Source organism: Fistularia commersonii, chromosome 9 (genome assembly GCF_037954325.1).
Source record: "Fistularia commersonii isolate RoL2024-O1a breed Wild chromosome 9, RoL_Fcom_v1.0, whole genome shotgun sequence".
Lineage (NCBI taxonomy): Eukaryota > Metazoa > Chordata > Actinopteri > Syngnathiformes > Fistulariidae > Fistularia > Fistularia commersonii.
Genome location: NC_141292.1, coordinates 5,870,553 through 5,890,890, shown reverse-complemented (window position 1 = coordinate 5,890,890; position 20,338 = coordinate 5,870,553). Strand labels below are relative to the sequence as shown.

The window sequence follows — 20,338 nt, the reverse complement described above, 5'->3', positions numbered from 1 at the left end:
GGTTCGGTTTGGCCTTGGGCGAGAGCCGGGGTGCAACCCGGACCTGCTGCCAGACAGACACAGGGCTGCACATTAACACACAATCATTTCCTCTCTCATTCACACCCACCGACAATTTTCCGTCTCCAGTAAACCTACTGGATGAGAAAATCCATGTGGGCACATGGGAGGTCATGCAAAATCCACAGAATCCAAGGGTGAAAAAAGAAAATCTTGCAAAACGAATGTAAGACAATAATAATAATGCAAATAATGCATCTCCAATTGGCCCAAAAATTAAAAATGAAATTAAACATCCCAAGGTTGAACAGCTTTAAAAATTAAAGTAAAACAAGAATTCATGTGGGCTGCTTGCTAATAATAAAAAAAGAATAAAAGCAAAACCAAATCATCTATCCATCCATCCATCCATCCATCCATCCATCCATCCATCCATCCATCCATCCATCCATCCATCCATCCATCCATCACTCTATCCATCCATCCATCCATCCATTTTCTGCCGCTTATCCTGCACAGGGTCGTGGAGCTGCTGGTCATAGGTGACAGGTGATGTTCACCCTGGACCGGTTGCAAGTCTAATGTTCACTCCATTGACAAATAACAGGGCCCAGATGATTAAACTTGTCGGTTTAGAAATCGCATGCTAGTTCTATTATTCACCATCTTATAAAAATCAAATATGAAAGATAGTTTCTTGTTTTTTTTTTTTTTTTTTTTTTTTTGCAATTGGCAGGACTCAGAAAAGGTACTTTTGGTAAAAATACTAAAATTTCAACTCTTGTGTTTGAAGAATGAGATCATAAAACATCCCCGATTGTTTAAAATGCCGCAACCCCTTTTCCAAGATGCTGAACCCAGTTTTCTTCACTCAAATGAAGTGCAGCAATGCAGTTACAGAGCAGTATCATATTGTATTATAGTACTGTACTCCGTATTCGATGAATTTGATAAACATAACACATAATTTCAGTGTTGCACACATGAGGAATGATTTTTCCCTTTTGAAAAAACAATATAAAGCTGAGGCAAGCGCAGGAAAAAATCCAGACACACAAAAAAAGGAATGAAAAGAAGGCATGATCAAGTGGAAAAACAAAAAACAAAAAACCTGGCATCATCTCAGCACCTTCTCTCCTGGACCGAGGGAAGGAGTTTCTGTAAAAGAGGATCCATACTTCCATCGGATTGTTCACAGGTCTTCCCTCATGGTCTACCTAATCCTCCATCTTTCTACCTGGCACTACAACATCGCATTCAAAGACTGTTGACAACAAGTAAACAGGTCCGCTGCCCTTCGTACGATCCTCGCTTCGAACTGCTGAGTCTGCAATCGAGCCCAGACGTGCTGACTTTCATTCACTTGTCAAATGGAGTAAAGAGGTGACATTTAGCACAAGTTAGTTGTGCAAACTAATACAGCGCAATCTTAATATTGCGCTGATGGTTCTTGTGCAGATCTGGACTGAGGCTTTGCAGCCTCAAGTATCTCTCGCTAACTGTAGTTTTTTTTGCTTAAATATACAGCTTAAGTGCTTGAAAAAAATGTAAAGCAATCATGAAGGACCTCCTACTGGTGCGATAAGAGGGCTTTTCACCCCAAGACAGGAGGAGCATGCCAGCAGGACAAATTATTAATAGCTCAATGAAATCCAAACTATTTCGTGGAAAGACAGGCCACTCTTGAATTTTCCTCCGTGGTAACGACGCTTCTCATCTGTTGGAGTGAAACTGCACAATATGTCTGATACACTTCACCTCTAAAATGCGTTCCTGCAAAGAATAGCCCTGGGAAGCCTGCATGCAGGGATTGTTTGAGGAAATGCATTTGTAAATTGATTAACTTTTACAGTTACCTGCTGTTTGCTGCACGACCCACGACTAAAAGCTCTTCCATTTGCTACATCGGTATATAGTGTGTAGAAAAGAGATATTTGATAGATATTTGTGGAGGTTTACATGTAGAGATCCATACAAAAAAAGGACACAATAGCTGCTTTCAATCTAAAATAACTCTAATAACTATATCTGAGTTCGTTTGAGTTTTGTGTTCACACAGGCAGGAAAGGACAGATGTGGTGTGATCCTTATCGGACGGTTGAAGTGTTTTTAATTTCCCCCTGCACTACTTACGAAAAACTTAGTTGTGAACTAACTCTGGACTCATTTTGGCTAAAATATTCATGTTCCGCTTAAAGCTCTGGAAACTCATCTGCAGTGTAGCAGGCCAGAAGAGCTTGGACCTTTTCATCAGCTCATTTTTCACTGATTCTGCCCATTTATGTCGGAAGAAAACACTGGACCAGTGACCACGGTAGTTTTTAAAAGTGGCGTTCTACCATCTGCAAGAAGGATCTGGTAACGGCCATGGCTTAGGAGTTTTACCAAGCGCCTATTTCATATGAGTTTCTATGGAACCATAAGAAGACCCAGCCTCCGACTGAGAGCTAAGATGGTTCTGGGAAATGAAGTCTGCCAAGAATGCGCCTAGTTCCTGAAAATGTTTTAAACAATGCAAAAACTTCCCACAGTACCGAAGCTGCTTTTGACAAAGGAGATAAAGGAAGTAAAAATATGAACATCATTAACAACATTCTTCAACGTTATCTTAGAACTATCTCACTGAATAACATGCTAAATCCAGTGACCTGAACAGACAACCCAATCTCATTAGAACGGAAACAAACGCACCCTCTCGCTGCCCTTTCTCTAGCGTTGCTTTGATACCGTTGCCACGGTTGCCCTTGAGCGACGTCCACAAACGTGTTGGACTGTACAACTAATGATCGGTGAGGGGCTGATGCCCATTGCATGCAATAAGTTTAATGGATGTGATATCTGTGATTTAAATAAACACTCTGTGCAAGTGAGGACTGTCAGCTGAGTTATAACAAAGACAAAGCGCTGGGTGTCACCCAGGACACCGTCGCCCCTGATGAAGAATTATAGCACTATTAAAGGACGGCATCCAGAAACAGGCCGCTTCGCGGCGTAATAAAACAATCATGGATGTTTATTTTCCGAGACTCGTGTTACAATATCTTATCATAGCAGGAGCCTCCACGGAGTTGATGAATGATTCCACCGAGGAAAGGAGATTTGGTAACCTCTCACGGCCGATATTGATTAGGGTTGGAGGTGATGCTGTCACCGAAACTACCTCTGATAGAGAGGGACTATGGCACAGTTTGTTTCAGTCTATGATGGATGGTGTGTATTTATGACCCTGTGTGAGCTCCTACGCAAAGCAAAAACACTGTCCGTCAGTTCTGCCCTTCCATCCATGTGTATCCAGACTGGCGATATACCAGCGCCACACAGGTCGTCTTCAACCCGGGCATGGAATCTATGATTTTGGGGATCCAAAGACCAAAATGAGATTCTAAACATCTCATAGGGAGATTCTGCAGATCTGAGGTTAGATGTCTTCCAAAGCAGGACGAAGTTTGATTGCTTACATGATGGCCGTGAGCTAAAGGGAAGTAAATTAGCCCGAATCCTGAATAATCACAAACCCAGACATTGTTAAATGCAACACTAACACTTTGAGGACACGGATAATCGACCGATTTGGATTCACGGCAGCATCGGAGCAAGGAGGTATCAAACTGCTCTTTGCGGGGAGTCTCCGGTGTCGGAAACTAGTTTCTGCAGTTTCTCTGTCATGCAACATCGTATTTACATTTTTTTATGTTTTTTTTATGTATTTTCATGAATAATCTTGAAATACGGCTGTGACCTTATTTTTACCTGTGAATTTACTTATGAACTAACCAGCAAAATTCTTGGTCATCCTCAAGTCACAGTTAGAATTTGGCCCTAAATGGGGTGGAAAAATGGGTGTAGCAAAAATATGTGCCACTCTGGTGCCATCCATCCATCCATCCATCCATCCATCCATCCATCCATCCATCCATCCATCCATCCATCCATACATTACAATGAACTTGCCTCCCCACCAGGTATTGATAGTTATGTTGCCTCCGCTATTGTTGTAACTGGTGCAAGAAGGCAACTAACCAGCAAGTCCAATGTAAACATGAATCACACACTGTCACAAAGAGGATGTCTTTACAACAAGTCTGGCTCATTCTTCCTCAATCTCCATAGGAGACAAACAGCTGTCTTGGCAGGATGATTTTTTTTTTTTTTTTTTAAGCAAACTTTCACTATTTTTCATGCCTTTCCCAGAATACAGCATCTATATTTTGGGGTAGGCATGAAAGGCAGGAAAAAAAAAACCTCAAAGTTTGCTGTAGGTGGGGAGGATGGAGCGACATCCCTGAGGTTCAGTTGTCCGGGTGTTTTTGAGGGAAGCTATTAGCGAGAGGAAACCTGTTGCCAAGTGTTGTTTGTGAGGATGTGGTTAAAGCCCTGTGCTTCCGTTTTTGAACTTCATACGCACAAAAATGAAAATGTCCATGAAAAGAAAATCAGCATGTGTCAACTACACGGCATGGATCAAACTGGCACGACCATTGACTTCTCTAAAGTCAAACACTTTTAAAAAAATATCATTATTATTATGTCAAGTTCGAAAAACCAATTTCTCTTTGCGAGACCATTTCTTTTCTCTCCTTATGCATATTTTATTTCATTCACTCAGGCTTGATAATACATTTTCTATTTTATTGTTTGATAATACATTTTCTATTTTATTGTAATAATTGTGTTTTTAATTTGATTGGTAAAACACGTAATGGTGTTTTACACAAGCTCATTATGGTAACAAAATAATAAGGCGGGAACACAACATTCATTCATTTATGTAGCTTATCCTGCAGTCGGGGGGGCTAATGCCAATCCCAGCTGTCATTGGCCGAGATGTGGGGTTCACCTTGGATCGGTCGCCAGTCAATCACAAATCCACAGACAACCATTCACTCTTTTGATCACATTCTGGGCAATTTAGGGTCTCAAATGAATCTTGGGTGTTTTTATATTGTATAGGAAACCCGAGAACCCCGGAGGAAACCCACAAAGATATGGGAAGAAAACATGCAAACTCCACACAGAAAGACAAACTATCAAAATTCAAGTTGGGAACCCTTCGCCATTGAGACACGGTGTTCCATCTAAATCTTCTGCTATTTTTATAACGCATTTGTCCGTATTAAATGTGCAACAATTGTACAACATGAGCTGAAATTCGAATAAAAGCAGCCATCGTGTGCGGTGTGCCCCCTGGATGAACACACAATTAAAGTATAACATGAGTGTGCTTTGACATTTTTTTATGCACCTTGATATCTCTGTTAGTCCACCTTCGGGAAATTGTGGAAACGAACTCTGCCGGCCAAACGCATTAACATAGAGATGAAGGTTGTAATGCAGAGTGTGAGGAGCATGCACGCCTGCTTGTTGTGGAACTAATTCAAGCAATTACATTCCTGCTATTGATAATTCCTCATGTGGTTTTCTTTCTTCTTGTATATCTAACATTGGTGACTATCTTGGACCACAATGTTCTCTCTCTCTCCCTCCATCTTTGTTATGCATGCACGCAAACACATCTTTGCTTTTGAGAAATAAAAAATATACGGGACTCTCTCAGAAAATTAAAATATTGTGATAAAGTTCTTTATCTTCTGTAATGCAGTTACAAAAACAAAAATGTCATGCATTCTGGATTCATTACAAATCCACTGAAATATTGCAAGCCTCTTATTATTTTAATATTGCTGATTATGGCTTACATCTTAAGAAAACTCAAAAATCCTATCTCAAAATATTAGAATATCATGAAAAAGTAATTTTTGTTTTATCAATTGCATTTCAGAAGATATAGAACTTTATCACAATATTCTAATTTTCTGAGACAGTCCTGTAAGTACATACATTCCTGTCAAATTCACATAGGTGACTGTAATAAGGAGCTATATCAAACTTAGCTTAATGTAAATGTAAATATGTGTATATATAAAATTCATATCAACAAAATCCTGTCCTTTGTTGCTTCCGGCCTGGATGCGTTATGGAGAATTGGATGCAGCTCTTAAACACAAACCGTGTTTGCTAACTTCCAGCGGGAGACACTAGATCTTTCTGGTCGAGCAGCTTTGCTGGCTTATCAAATTGCATCGCAACAATTGAATCAAATCATCTTTAAAGAACTAGATCAAAAATTTAGGAAACATTTTATGGGGATGTGATCCAGTATTTCACAGCAGATATTCAATTTCTTTGTGTTACGGTTAAGCCATTCTTTGGCACGCTACATAACGTGTCGGCATTTGAAGATTGATGAGAGCGGAGTGGTGAGCAATGGGACAAGCCAAAACGCCTGAATTTATTACGAGGGAATCAAACAACCATGCTATAGCCGAGAGGTCATTATTGGAAGGCAGGAGAAATATAATGCGGGCCCACAGCAACATGCTTCCCACACACTTGAATGCCTCTGCAGTGCATGCATAGTTTTTTTTTTTCCGTGTGTCCTGCGTGGATCTAACCTGCCCTTTTTGTCAAAACAAGTTCTGAGGGAAGAGGGAAAAAAAAGACGAGTGAGCTGAAAACAGATAAGAAGACAAAGGGCAAAGGTGAGAGAGGTAAAGCAATGTCAACAGGCTATTTTTAAACACCCATCAAATGAAAAAAAGGGCATGATCAACTAAGAATATATATAAAACTGTGTGAGTGTTTGTTTTACCTTCAGAAAGTTTTTTTCAGTGTATCTCCTATTTCAAGATGTTTTCTAACATTTGCTATTATTCATTTTGAAATAAATCTATTCTAAAAATAAAAGTCAACTTTATTACCAATACTGCCACGTGTTTCTGACATGAGGAGAATTGATTAGTGCACTAGTTAGAAAAAAAATACATAAATAAATAAATAGAAAAAAAAAAAATATATATATATACACGTATATATGTTTATTTATTTTCTAAGCTAAGTTTGATATTGCTCCATATACATATATATATTATATTTTTTAAGCTAAGCTTGATATAGCTCCATTTACAAATATATATGCATTTTTTTGAAGCTAAGTTTGATATAGCTCCATATATATATATCTATATATATATATATTTTTTTTTTTTCAAATGCATCACCAACTTTAAAAGAGGAGTGAATTATTCTTAGAAAAGGAAAATATGTTATATATGGCCTACATATATGGCCTAACTACTATACATTCGTTTATATGATGGATGTTTGGTTGGTTATGCTGAATAACTTAAAGGTGAATAATTTTTGTGGACTGGAACATTTGTGACAATGTATGCAAGTTTACAAAATACATAGCACATAATTTGTTGTTTTCATACATGGTGATACAGAAGTATGGCGAATATATCTTCATATAAACTCAAAAAGTACTTTGGAACTGCCATCTATTTGTGAGTTTCTTTTCGTTATGAATAATTTATAAATTGTAATCCCCGGGATAGTAGGATAAAGACGTGGGAAAAAGAGGGATGAGGAAGTGAAAAAGGTAAGACAGATAGAGGACCAGAGGGGACACAAAATTACAAATGTTGCCGCCCTAAAGTTCACCGCTGCAGTCAGGGTTCATTAATCAATTCCAAAAACATCCAGCAACTAATTCAGATTTTAGCCCAAGTCCACAAATTATACTCTACATTTCTTCTTCCGTAGGAGGCAGGAGAAGGGATTTTATGATTGCTGATATTGTTACTGACCCCCCGTGAGGAAACTCCACAAATTCAGAGAATTTCATGCTTTATGCCATTTATTCTCTTTCTTCACCCCTGCAGACAACAACTGATTGACTTACTGCTGTTTGTGCAAGTAATATTATCATCATGGCATCACGGTAAGCTGGTACATGCAAGGAAAGCCGCTAAATACACAAAATGATTGCTCCTATTTTGCCTTGCTCTCAAAGACATCATTTAAATAGTAATCTTTTTTTCTAAAAGGAAAAGTTTTAGATGGAAGCGAATTTACAACATCCAAGGTAAAATTAGGTATGCGGTCAGATTCGCTGTGTAATTGCAGAGCCCGAGAGTGGATACATGATGAGGTTCTGAATTTCCCCTTAATACATGGCTGGGATCCTTTTTTAAAACATCTTTTCCTTTTCTAAGAATAATTCACTCCTCTTTTAAAGTTGGTGATGCATTTGAAAATTTATTTCAGCCCTTTAGTGACTACACACAGAAAAAAAAAAAGGCAAAAGGAAAATGAGGACTGATGACAAGGTCCTTTTTTCCATTTTTGGCAGACTTCCGAACAAGCACATATTTATTACGTAAATAGTGAACTCATATTGAGTTTACTATTAAATCCATTTTGTGGATTTATATTAGTTCCTTCATTTTTCACAAAGTGATAAGTTGCTTTAGGTCATTAAATGCAGATTACTGCACTCCCCCAAGAAGCCACTAGTGTTCCACTGTCCTGCCGCGGTCAGATACATACCATTCAGTTGCATCTCTTTAACTTTGTCACGCTACTCTAATTAGTTCGCCTGCAGACCCACGACAGCTGAGATAGGCTCCTGACCCCCCGGTGACCCCGAGTGCCCGACAAGCCGTAAAACAGATAATGAGATTGTAGAAAATGTCCATTGCCCAAAACATAATTGCACCATATAATTCCGCACAATCCTATGCAATGATATTTTTATATAAATGTGTAGCAAAGCAAGAGTTTAAGCCTTTTCTCCAATCTCATGGACAGTTTAAGGGACATTTTTGTTTTTCCCTAAATATTACAGCAGTGGTTAGCGCTTCGGCCTGACAGCACAAAGGACCAACAAGGGGACCTTTCTCTGTGGAGTTTGCATGTTATCCCCCTGGATCCTCCAATTTCCTCCCAAAGTCCAAAAACATGCAGCAGGTTAATTGGAAAAAAAATGGGAAACTTGCCCCGAATGCGTAATTGAGCGAATGTTGTCTGTCTTTGTATGTGGCCCTTCGATTGACTGTACCCTGCCTCACGCCTGATGACAGCTGGGATAGGCTCCACTATCCCCTTCGACCCTGAGTGCAGGATAAGTGGTAGAAGATGGATGGATGGATGGATTACTGCGATGTACTGTTTTGTAAACTATTAGATATAATAGAATGTCTAGCAGTCTCTAAATCCTTTTGCAACAATGTGATCACTCCCAAACAAGATATCATTCTGTCGAAAATGGCCGGAGAGAGTGATCCTGTTCATCCTTTAACACCTTCCTGACACCAGATGAGGGTTTGTGGTATTACCTGCAGATTGGCTACAGCTCCCCCTCTGATGGCCGTGTCGCAAAAATAATGGACTAGAAAATAAAACCGTCACTACAGCATCTGGGTGCTGGTGACTCTTGGCCGCCAGTCTGAAACAGAAAGTTGGTCAATACTCTTGCAGGAATTAGACTGCCATTGCTCCATAGCAATTCTGCTTCTGTTTAAAAAGGTTTCAACTTGTACAGCGATTTCGCATCCTTGCGTTTTCAAGGTGTTTTACACTAAAAAGCATTCAGCCATAAAACAGACGTTAACCAGGGTATCGGGTGCAACTTGGGGTTCACAGTTTTGCCCAAGTACACTTCAGCATGCAGCCAGGAGGAAAAAGGAATTGAATTGCAAACCTCCCAAATGGAAGAATGCCCGTTCTACCAACCGGGCCATCGACGCCCCGTATTCAGGCTCGAGGTGTTTCACCGGGAGCTGTAGATTTGTGACCCATAGCGCCTGCAATGTCCATGAAGACGGGCTTACTCTAGAATTTGGTATAAACAAGTAAATATCTCAAAAAGGAGCAGTGGTATTTTTCATCGGCGTAAAGTTCAGCGCATCCTCTATTTTGCCATCAACTTTGCTCTCAGCTCTGCCATTTTTCCACAAGTAGAAAAAAGACGGGTTAGAACTCTGGTTGCAGATCCTCTGCATTCAATTCATCTTATCTCTGCAGAATTTCTTTGCCAACTGAATAGCCTGTGTAAGATCAAGATTTCAGCATTGGTTATGCGTATTACTTTCATACAAGAGAATCCTAATGAGGTTGCTTCATTTTTTATTAGTATCTTATTGTTCCCAAGCTGTTACATCGTTCGGAAACAATAACACTACAATTGCTGTGATTGGTTATTTTTCTTCATTTGTCAGACCCCTGACAAGTCATTGTCTTTACCGTCCTTCGTAATGTTACGTCAGCTAACTTGGTGCCGGTTCAGAGTTTGCAGGATGGATGTCTTCTCATAAATTGTCTATTGGATCCTTTCCATTTTAATTTTTTGGTTGTTATAATTACAAATCAGGCTTTGATATCAAAGATTGTCTTTCATACTCTGTTTCAGATATTGGGATAAAAAGAAAGTTTTCAAAAATAGCAACAAATCAATTTCAACAATGATGAACAGCACGTCTAAAATATTATCGAACACTAATTCTACTTTCTGTGGCCTCTATTTGCCAGATCATACGTGCACACTTGTAAAGGGGGGTTTTAATAAGAGCAGACAGCTCTGTTTATTATCATTTCAGATGTATTGGATCTTGGAGTATCTTGTTCAATATCTTGATATGAAACAGTGTCACATTGCAATATCTTTGGTTAACTTCTGCTGTACCATAAAAAAAAAGTCATCCAATTAACAGACAGCTTAACAAAACAGATGATACGAGATGGGACTCCTTAAAAAGCCAGAACTATCTTTAGTATAGCACAAGATTGCTCATCGTGATTTAGATGTTCCCATGTGCGGACGGCATCCAAACAGGTGTGGGGAAGACCAGTGCAAATCCTGTTCATTTAATGCAAGGGCTACAGGAAAACTGAAAACACCAACCCACAAGCTTCGCAGATTAGCTCTCGCATACACAGTATGAAACAATAAAGGTGTCAGTAGATGCTCTTCCAGAGCATAATTCTGCCAGTGATCAGCCCACACCTGGGCCCCTACGTGGTAACGGGCTCCCCAGCAGCACCGTCTCCTGCACCTTAATTCATGTGGGAACTTTGCTGTGATTCCGTTCATGGTCTTCAATGAATGCAGCTTCTATCGGCACATCAAGAACATTTCAAATAGATGCCATCAAAGACTGCCGGTTTGTTGCAAACTGAAAGGATGCATAAGATGCGTACGCGTGCGGATGCAAGTGAGTGGGTGTGTACGCACACACAGTCTCCTTCTGTTGCTACAGCTTATCATCCTGCTCATCAATACCTTTCCGTAGATTTTTACAATCTGTGGAAAATAAAACAAACAAAAAGAAAAAAAACGTGCAAAACTCACATGCACGTGTTGGGGGGGGGGGCGGTGTGGCTCAGGTGGCAAGAGCGCTCGTCTTGGAACTGAACGTTATTAGCAGGTCGAGTTGAGCCTTTAAACCCCTTACTCAAGGGTGTCCATACTTTTTGCAAAGAGGGCCATATTTGGTGAGGTGAAAACGTGCGAGGACCGACCATTCAGCCTGAAATTCTTTAAATACAAATGAACTATTTCATTTTTTTTTTTTATTGCAAATGGAATCCGTTGCATATCTTAACACAGAACGCAAATTTAATTTTTTTTTTATCAAAATCACTCTATCTTTCATGTTTGAATACCACCATACAATGAGGAAAAGGTCTATTTGGAAAAAAAAAAAATCTTTCAGAAACATTAAACATAACTAGATTCATTGAAACATTACATTTTACATCGGGGCAACAGTGCTAGCGGACTCATATTATTGATTTTATGACAGAGGTTGCAGGCTGGTGCAAATTTGAACACGGGGCGCATTTGGCCCACGAGCTGGACTTTGGACACGCCTGCCCGATCTCCTCCCCTGGCGCTGCTTAGAGGCTTCCTCATCCGTGATGAGCTCAATGCAGATGTCAAATTTAGCTGCTGTTAAGCTTGATGTATGACTAAATGTGACAAAATAAAGGAATTTCTTCATCTTGTCCAAGGTTGCCAAGATTATTTGGTTCCCTCACACCCAACCTTTACATTACGCCCCTCATGCACATTGCAACAGAAATTACAGAAATAAAGTGTCTTCTTAATCACAATCCTCCCAGAGCCATGTATAAAACCTTAAGGTCCAGGAAGGCTACCCTCAGGTAACTTGTCCCTGTTAGCCTGTTGTCGACGGCAACAGGTTGCTGGTGTGCTGCTATGTTAGGTGTAGAAGCGTACTGTGTTGCTGTGTCCTAATTTTGAATACTTCTTGACAGCACTGTTGTATACTCAGCTTTCAGCACAGGAGTACAGCGCTGTGAAAATGAAATTCCCCTTGTGGTAATAAAGTCTTTGAAGCAAAAAAAGATTAAATGCATAATATTTTATCCTCCTTTCTCCTCTACCAATGTTCCTTTCCCCTTAATGCGTTTTCTACTCTTTTGCCCCTTCGTCATTGCCAGCTATTTTACTTTTTTTTTAAAAATTCATTTAATCATTTCTCCCTAATTCTTTCTCCACTTTCTCCTCTATCGCTTCAAACTTTCTCCTCCCTCAGAGCTAAACTTTAACTCTGTCACACCAGCTACTCTTTCGCTGTTGCTTTCACATTCAGATTTGAAAGATCATTAACGGGAGATTTATAAAAAGTGACCGGTTAAGTAAAAGCTGGCGCAGAAGTCCGATATTTTGCGTTAATCTGGTTGGAGTTTGGTTTTTTGCGTTTGGGGACAAAATCTCAGTTGTATTTTGCATAAAAGCCATTTAAATTTTCTGGATTATCATCTGAAACCAGTGCACGAGAGTGAGCTCGCTTGAGCCTAATTGGTCAAGAGGTTAGCATCGGAGCTGTCGGCAGACAGGGAGCGTCGGACCCTGCAGCATCTCTATAGGTTCCCTCCATCATCCGGCAAACAGGCCAATATACATGCATTTTTCATAATGCGGATGCCATAGTTCGGCAGGTTATTTCACAGATCGGTCCGCTGGTGAATAAACACCTAACAACACTAATTTCTGCCGTCGCACATAACTTGCAATCGCACATGTTTATCTCGACAATATTATAGACATACCGAAAACGTGCAAACTTAAATCGGACTTGTTCCCCCGATCTTCTCTTCTAAACAGTTAATTCACCTTATCATTATTCTCCCACACACTCCGCTTTCTCTACAGTTAATTTCTGCACTCCTCATTCTCACATTCAGCGGCTGAAATTCAGATGCCTCTCACTCACAACCCCACACGCCTGCTACTATCCAGCAGCATTTTGCACCACCTTGCCATTAACCACACTTGGAGCCATCACTTCTAATGCATCTCTGCTATGCGTAAACTTGCACGACGTAAACACAACATAGTTGTTTCATTGCCTTTCAGAATTAGATAGGGGTTGCTTATCTCAAGGGAGGAAAAAAATGTGCTAATTGACTATAGAAGAATAGATTTGTACTGTTTTCCCCTTTTGTTTTTTTTTTTAATCTATAGGTCAGCAGGTCAAATGCAACATAATTGTACCTGCTGATGTGACTTTGACCCCGTTGTTTTTCAGCGATCAAAGTTGCTTATGTGTTGACTGTCGCTTGGAGTGCATGTTAGCAGCTGCTGTGCCGAAGTCACGCCTGTGTTTGATGCTATGGTTGTTATAAATAGAAATGTAATAAAAACCCACAGTTCCATGATACCCCTTTAATTTCAGTTTCAATAAAGTATTTTTAATCATCATAGCTGTTATCTCAGCTCTCTCAAATGTTACTTGAGGATTAGTCACAGATTTATTAATGCCAAATAGCTATTTATGCATTTTAAATCGATCTGTGCTTCAGAATGAGGCTTAGACACTTGTAATCAGGGTTCATTTATATGTATATTTTTACAGGCCAGGCCAAACCAGTTCACTCTCTACACTTCCATTAATGACTAGAAAGCACATTTTTAGGGACACTTTTGGCTCTTAAAGCTCAATAACCACACAGCCTCTGGGCTATTTTGGACCAACATTTACTGTTTTTGAGCACAGCAATGTGTTGTGACCAAACAAAATGGACACTTATAATCAAAACTTAGCTACTGTCATCTGATCTATGACCATTCTATTTTGCTCAAAATGAATAAATGAATCAATGAATGATTGAATGAAATCTTGGCTTCGGGTTATCCAATCAAAAATATCTAATTTCCTCTGAGAAAAAAATGCCATATGGCTTTGAGAACTTGTACTCACACATTGTTTTTTTTTTGGTATAAATGTGTGGAAATCGGGGTATCAGGTGTTGACTGTGTGAAGGAAATATTATATGTGTGAAAACATGTTTTGGGACAAGAAATATGAATTAAAAAAGGATTATTAGCATCAAGGCATGTTGATTTGCATAAAATATCCTATGCTTTGAGCTTAGGTATCAATATGAAACCATTTTGACATTATGATTAGATCTCGATATTAAAGTGAGATCCTTGTAGCTGTAAACCTGTCCAAAAGCCGTGGAAAAATATTACAAATAAAAACATGTAGTGTTTGGGGATATGTGACATTTAAAAGTCAAGGTTTAGATAGCAGGGTTGATACACATGGGTAAGCACACTACCACATAAAGATAGACCTTAGCTATTCCAACAACTTGCCTCCTGTAGAGCGAAATCCACTCACTCCCAACTTCGTTTCTTGGTTTTTCCTCAACCGATTGATGTGCTGGGCCAATGTTTAGGATGTCCATGTACTCCATGGGACCACCACTTACACTCCCAAAACAGCATTAAAATTTAACGCTACTCCTCCAACAAAAGAAAACTGAACTGTTTCAAAATAAAACAGGAGAGCCATGAAACATAAAGGCAGAGTCCATCCATAACAAAAGTTATAGTAAAAAAAAAAATCAAGTGTGAAGTAAGAAGAAAGAATAAGACTCAAAACTCGACATTTAAATGAATTACAGGTTTTGAAAAAAATTAGTTGATATGATAATTTGACAAAGTTCAGCCAGAAGAAAAAGAAAAGGAAAGAATGAGGAGCTCTAAATATACATAAATAACTACAAATAAACATGCCAAAGCATCTTTTATACCTTATTCAATGCATGTTGTAGACCTTTCAGGGTCCTGTAAATAATGTTTGTGACGAATAAAAATGATGATGACAATTATACTAATAAAAACAAGTCAATACAACTCATGTACTTACTTTGCTAGCATAGTAACATATAATGACTGACGACGAAACACAATGTATTTCAAACTGTAACTGCATTTAAAAAAAAATTCTTGCGAAATTGTCCCTGGTTCAATTCTGACTGCGGGCTTTCTTTTTGTGCTTCGTCAGGGTTTAGATGGAGACCCAAAATTGCTCCGATGTATGGATGGGAAAACATGTCTCTTTATATGATGTGAATGAGAGGGTGAATAGTTGTATGTATTTATATGTGCCCCTGTGACTGACTGATAAATGGTCCCTGAGATAATCTGAGATAGGCGACCCTGACTGCAGGATAAGAAGTATGGATTATGAATCAAAGATATTCTGATATTATATTGTTTCATTAGATTTTATCTTATGCAGCAAACAAAAGATTTTTAATTTTATCTTATTTGGCCTCGTTATGAACACTTCCACATGCAGCACAGTCACCCATGTGTAACCCCAACCTTGTAACTTCCTAACAGCAAATTGAATTCCCATGGGCTTCATCAAAAGGCCGGGTAAAGTGAGATTAATTTAAAAAATGTATGCATCGGAGCCATAAATCAGGGCAAATATCCAATATGAAACATTACCTGCGAGGCCGACATCCAAGTCACATAATTCATCTCAATCATCGAAAATTTCCATCTGTGCTTCCTTTGCGAGGGAAATGGCTGATGTGGGACAAAGTGAATCAGTGGAGAGGTGACGTAAGGACAAAAAGGGCTCGTATGAGATTTTCATCTGCACATCAAAGAAAGCATCACGACACATGCAAAAAAATTAGGTGAATAAATATTCACATTTACATATCTCTATAAATATAGAGTGTCTCTGTACTTAGTTTGAAGTGCAATCTTGTGGGAACGTACCGCTCAAAGAGACAAAGCTTTTGTTCCTTTTAATAAAAGTCACAGCGGAATTGATAAAGCAGCATAAGTGCTTTAGTAAGATGACATGCAGTAATACACATGTTTAATTAGAGGCAGGGGAGACACATATTATACTCCTGTGCGCTTTGCTCGTCTGGTTAAACTAGGAGTGATGAATAACTCCACTAGAGAAAAATAAGATAAAATAAAATAAAATAAAATAAAGGTGCTAAGAGGAAACAGTTGATCAAACCAATATTACTTTTAATACAGCAATATAGTACGACAAAATACTGTTAAGAAATAAAAGCAGCTTAAAAAGGAGAATGTTATTCATTTGTTGTTTCACAAAGGGGTGTATTTGTTTCTTTCCTCCTGGTTTCTCATTTCCTTTTTTACAACACCTCCAGTGACTGCTGGGCCGGGTAAAGTGTCCTATTATGCATTTATGTGATGTGTTTCATACACATCCTGCATCGAGACACACATGCCACATGCTATGGGTGGAGCTCTGCACCTTTCATCTGCATGTAGTCAGTCAGGCGTGTTCCTCATAGCGGGGAGGAGGGTGATAAGTGGATCTAACTCCTTGTCTGACAATTAGTATGGAAATATCTCCTCCTTCCAGGAGAAGGTGCAAATTGGATAGTGTCGAATGTTGGTTAGAAATGGGGAAGTAGAAATTTTGCTGATCTATATTTGCACAAAGCTAAAAAATTTTTTTTCAAATATTTTCTATTCATATTAATAAATAAATACATAAAACAATAATAATATAAATAAATAAATCACTGTATTTAAAGCTACAATACATGGTTCCATTGGTTTCCTGGATCAAAGTGGCGTCACGTTAACTTTTTCGTCCCTAAGCATGTATCGTGTATCTTACAAATTCTGCTTGTACAGTTCACTTTTATCCCAAATTATAACTTTCTATCATTTCAATGGATTTTTAAAAACTATCATTATTGAGCAAAAAGCAAGTTTTCACACGAATCAAATTGTCCTTTTTCCCAACAAACAATAAACTGCATCATCCTAGACGGCAACATAATTATTATGGGTAAGAAGTCTCTTCTAATGCTGTTGCCTTTGCTAGCAGTTATGCAGTTGATTCATATATTTTATCATATAGCACAAACATACCTATTCAGATATGCAGCTACTACTGAGGCCCACATTGTTCAGCAGTGTAAGCAGTTTATGGAGGAAGCTGCGGTGATATTGCTGAATAAAAAGGATTTAACAAATATTTTCTACCTATATAAGTCAAAAAGGGAAAGGACATCACCATCTCCATTTGCCCTAAAAAAAAAAAACAGCGTATAAATATGTATATCAGAATCAGAATCACAATACTTTATTCATCCCCGAGGGGGAAATGGCTTTTTGTTGAAAGCAGCCACTGCTAGCAGAGTAAAGCGAAGAAGAATCAAAATAGAGCTCTATATAAAAATAAAGAATATGATAGTGATTAATAAAAAAAATAAAATAAAGATCAGAAGAAATAAATTAAAAAAAAGTTAAAGGATCAAGATGGAAGACACTTGCAAAGGTGATCCAGAGCGTCTGACCTAAATTCCCGTGGGATTTCTGGTTCCAGAGCGACAACATGGCGATGGCAAACCGATCTGACGTGGTGGCGGTGGACAAGCAGCAGAAGGCACCCATAGGGATGGATATAGTGATCACAAGTGACAGCAACATCAGGGAGAAATACCAGCGCCTCACAGAGGAGATGTGGCGCGTAAAGGGAAAAGTAGTCCCAATAGTGATCTGGTCAGTAACCCCTAAACTGGGAAAATGGCTCAATCAGATTTAAGGGAGAACATCTGAGATATCTGTCCAGGGGAGTGCAATGTGGGCGTCTAAAACGGTAAACGGTAACGGGATCCGAGGCGCTGTCTGGTGCCTTTGTTTTTTATTTGAAAATGATTTGAATTGTTGATGTGTACGATCTTTAATCTTATTTTATTTTTAATTTTTGGGGAAGGAGGAGGTTGAAAGCTGTGAGAATTGCACAAACAAAGAGACGATATGCACCAAGAGTGGGATAAACCACCAAGGTGCTGGAAATAGGAGACGTAACGTGTCAGCAACTTGAGAAGATAAGTACACGCACTTAGTCCTTTATCCCCGTTTCCTGTCTGACATATTCTATTTCAAGAGGAAACCTTTTTGACATTTCTTGAAACATAAATTGAGCTTTGACCAGTTTGCATCATATTAGGATTGAGAACTCCATACATGACAGTTACAAGTATCAAACCCAACAATATGAGCCAAATGACGGTTAAAAAATGATTTTGAGGGATATTTTTCACTGTTATTGCGAATACAAATACAATAACAAGAAATAAAAATGAAGGAATAAGATTTCCTGTTTCTCATCAGATGGATGTCTGCCATAGTGTTTGACTAGTTTAAGCTCTGTGTCTTAGCTCAGCGGAGCACTGGGTTGAGTGCAAATCCTCATAGTTTATGTAGGGATTGAGTCAGGAAGACTTATTGTGCTCGGAACTGCTTGGGGGCAGATGGATCAAGCCTGTTTGCCTCCCCTGGTGTTGAAGGCGTTTACCATTACCTTTGTATTCGTCAGACTGCACCCCGTTTGATTTATCACAGGGTTTCCAAAAATGTAATCCTTTGAAAAAATATTTGCGTAGTATAGCTGCCGCATTATCTTTATGTGTGCATAACTGAGACCAGTCATTTCTATTAGGCACGTAAAATACATATTCTTGTATGTTTTCGCACCTCCGACTTTATTTTGTAATCTTCAATAGTAACCCCTCTTCATATAAATAAATCAGGTAATAATCAAATAATCAAGATTTCAAAGCTTGATATTGAGACGTAGAACCCTTCACCTCCTCATTCACAGGTCTAAATAATAACTACATTTGATTAAATTCAATTTATGAAAATGTCCAACATACCATTCTAGATGCAAATAGATCATTCTGTTTAAGGGTACGGTTGTAGATATTTCCTAAAAACTTAAATGTCCAAGACAAAGGCAATAATCATGCAAATGAATTTACTCTTAATCAACCCTGTGCTGTACGCTCAGCAAAGAGGTTAAAATGGTCCAATCATGGAGATAATAAAGGTTTTTTTTTTTCTTTTCTTGATCGAACATGCTTTAAAGTAAATTTGAATTAATCATGTTCCTTTTTTAAAATTACATTACATTGATCAGTTAAGCATCAGTTTCAACAGCAGTATTCCAGTGAGTGCTTAGAATGAACACATACTAATGTGGATTTAAGATACATTTTTCAAATCAAACTGAACAAAACAATATAAATTGAAATAGATTTAATTTAATTTTTTTTTTTTTTTTATTCTCTAACAGTACCAACTACCTGGCAATGTGATTCATGATACTACATGGCAGAAGAGACAATAAATAAATGAATGATGATTCTCTATTTCATCATGTTCTAACCATATCTATATTCACCTGTTCAGGCCTTTGCTAAAAGTGCTTTGAAATCATATTGATGATTATTATCATTACTGTTTGTAGTATTGTTATTCTAATCAATATTATTACCAGAAATGTTCAAACATAGTTTTCTTCATACATTTGAAATAAGCTGTGACATTTTACACTAAATTATCAGAGTAGTATAATTCAGGTAATGTATGCGGTTGAAATGATGCTTCATATGTACATCCGAAGCCTGACCCTTGGGATAAACGCCAGAAGATTATACCGCTGTGTTTTGCCAAGCACCATTATCATGTCCTGTAGGGCAGAACAGTCGAGAAGCCTTTCTTTGTTACGCCCTTGAGTGGAGTCAATGTATAGAATGTGTATATGTGAGTGTGTGCAAGAGTGAGTAAATACGGGAGGAGTGTGTGAAAGTACAATATAAGGTTTTTTTTTTAATTTCTGTGTCTACTGTATTTATGCATAGATAGACCCTCATCATCGCAGTGTGATTACAGCAGCATTTCACCACAAACAGAATGTGACTTATCTGAGAGAGCCAGGTTTTCAGAGGGCTGTCAGTTTATGGAGAACTGCCAGGGGATAAATCTCAATCCTAACTCAACCGTCACTCTCTCATCTCCTTTTCACTCTTGCTCTCCCAAGCATACATGCGGCCACACACACACCCACACGTATATTTGCACACACATCTGTGCAAACACAATAGCAGCTCCCCGGTGGTGAAACCCGGCTGCTGATTTTTTTTTTACAGCCCCTCCACCGTGAGCTCGAGCAACTTTATACTGATAAAAAGATGGCACTTATTCCGGATAATGCCTTTTTGGAGGTTTACAAAAAAAAAAAAAAGAAAAGCGTGAAACAAAAGGCGTAAATGGAAATGTAGGATGCAGAATACACAGGTAGACAAAACGCTCGCAAAGGTGAAGAAATCTTTTTGCAGCCACCTCCTCATTCATAATGAGATTTTCACAAAAGAGAAA

At 38.6% G+C, this 20,338-nt stretch overlaps 1 protein-coding gene across 3 annotated transcripts in view; it reads right to left on the bottom strand.

Annotated features, from left to right (window-relative positions):
- The window catches only part of astn2 (astrotactin 2), a 269,469-nt gene that overhangs the window by 71,829 nt on the left and 177,302 nt on the right, over positions 1–20,338 (bottom strand). The window lies entirely within an intron of this gene.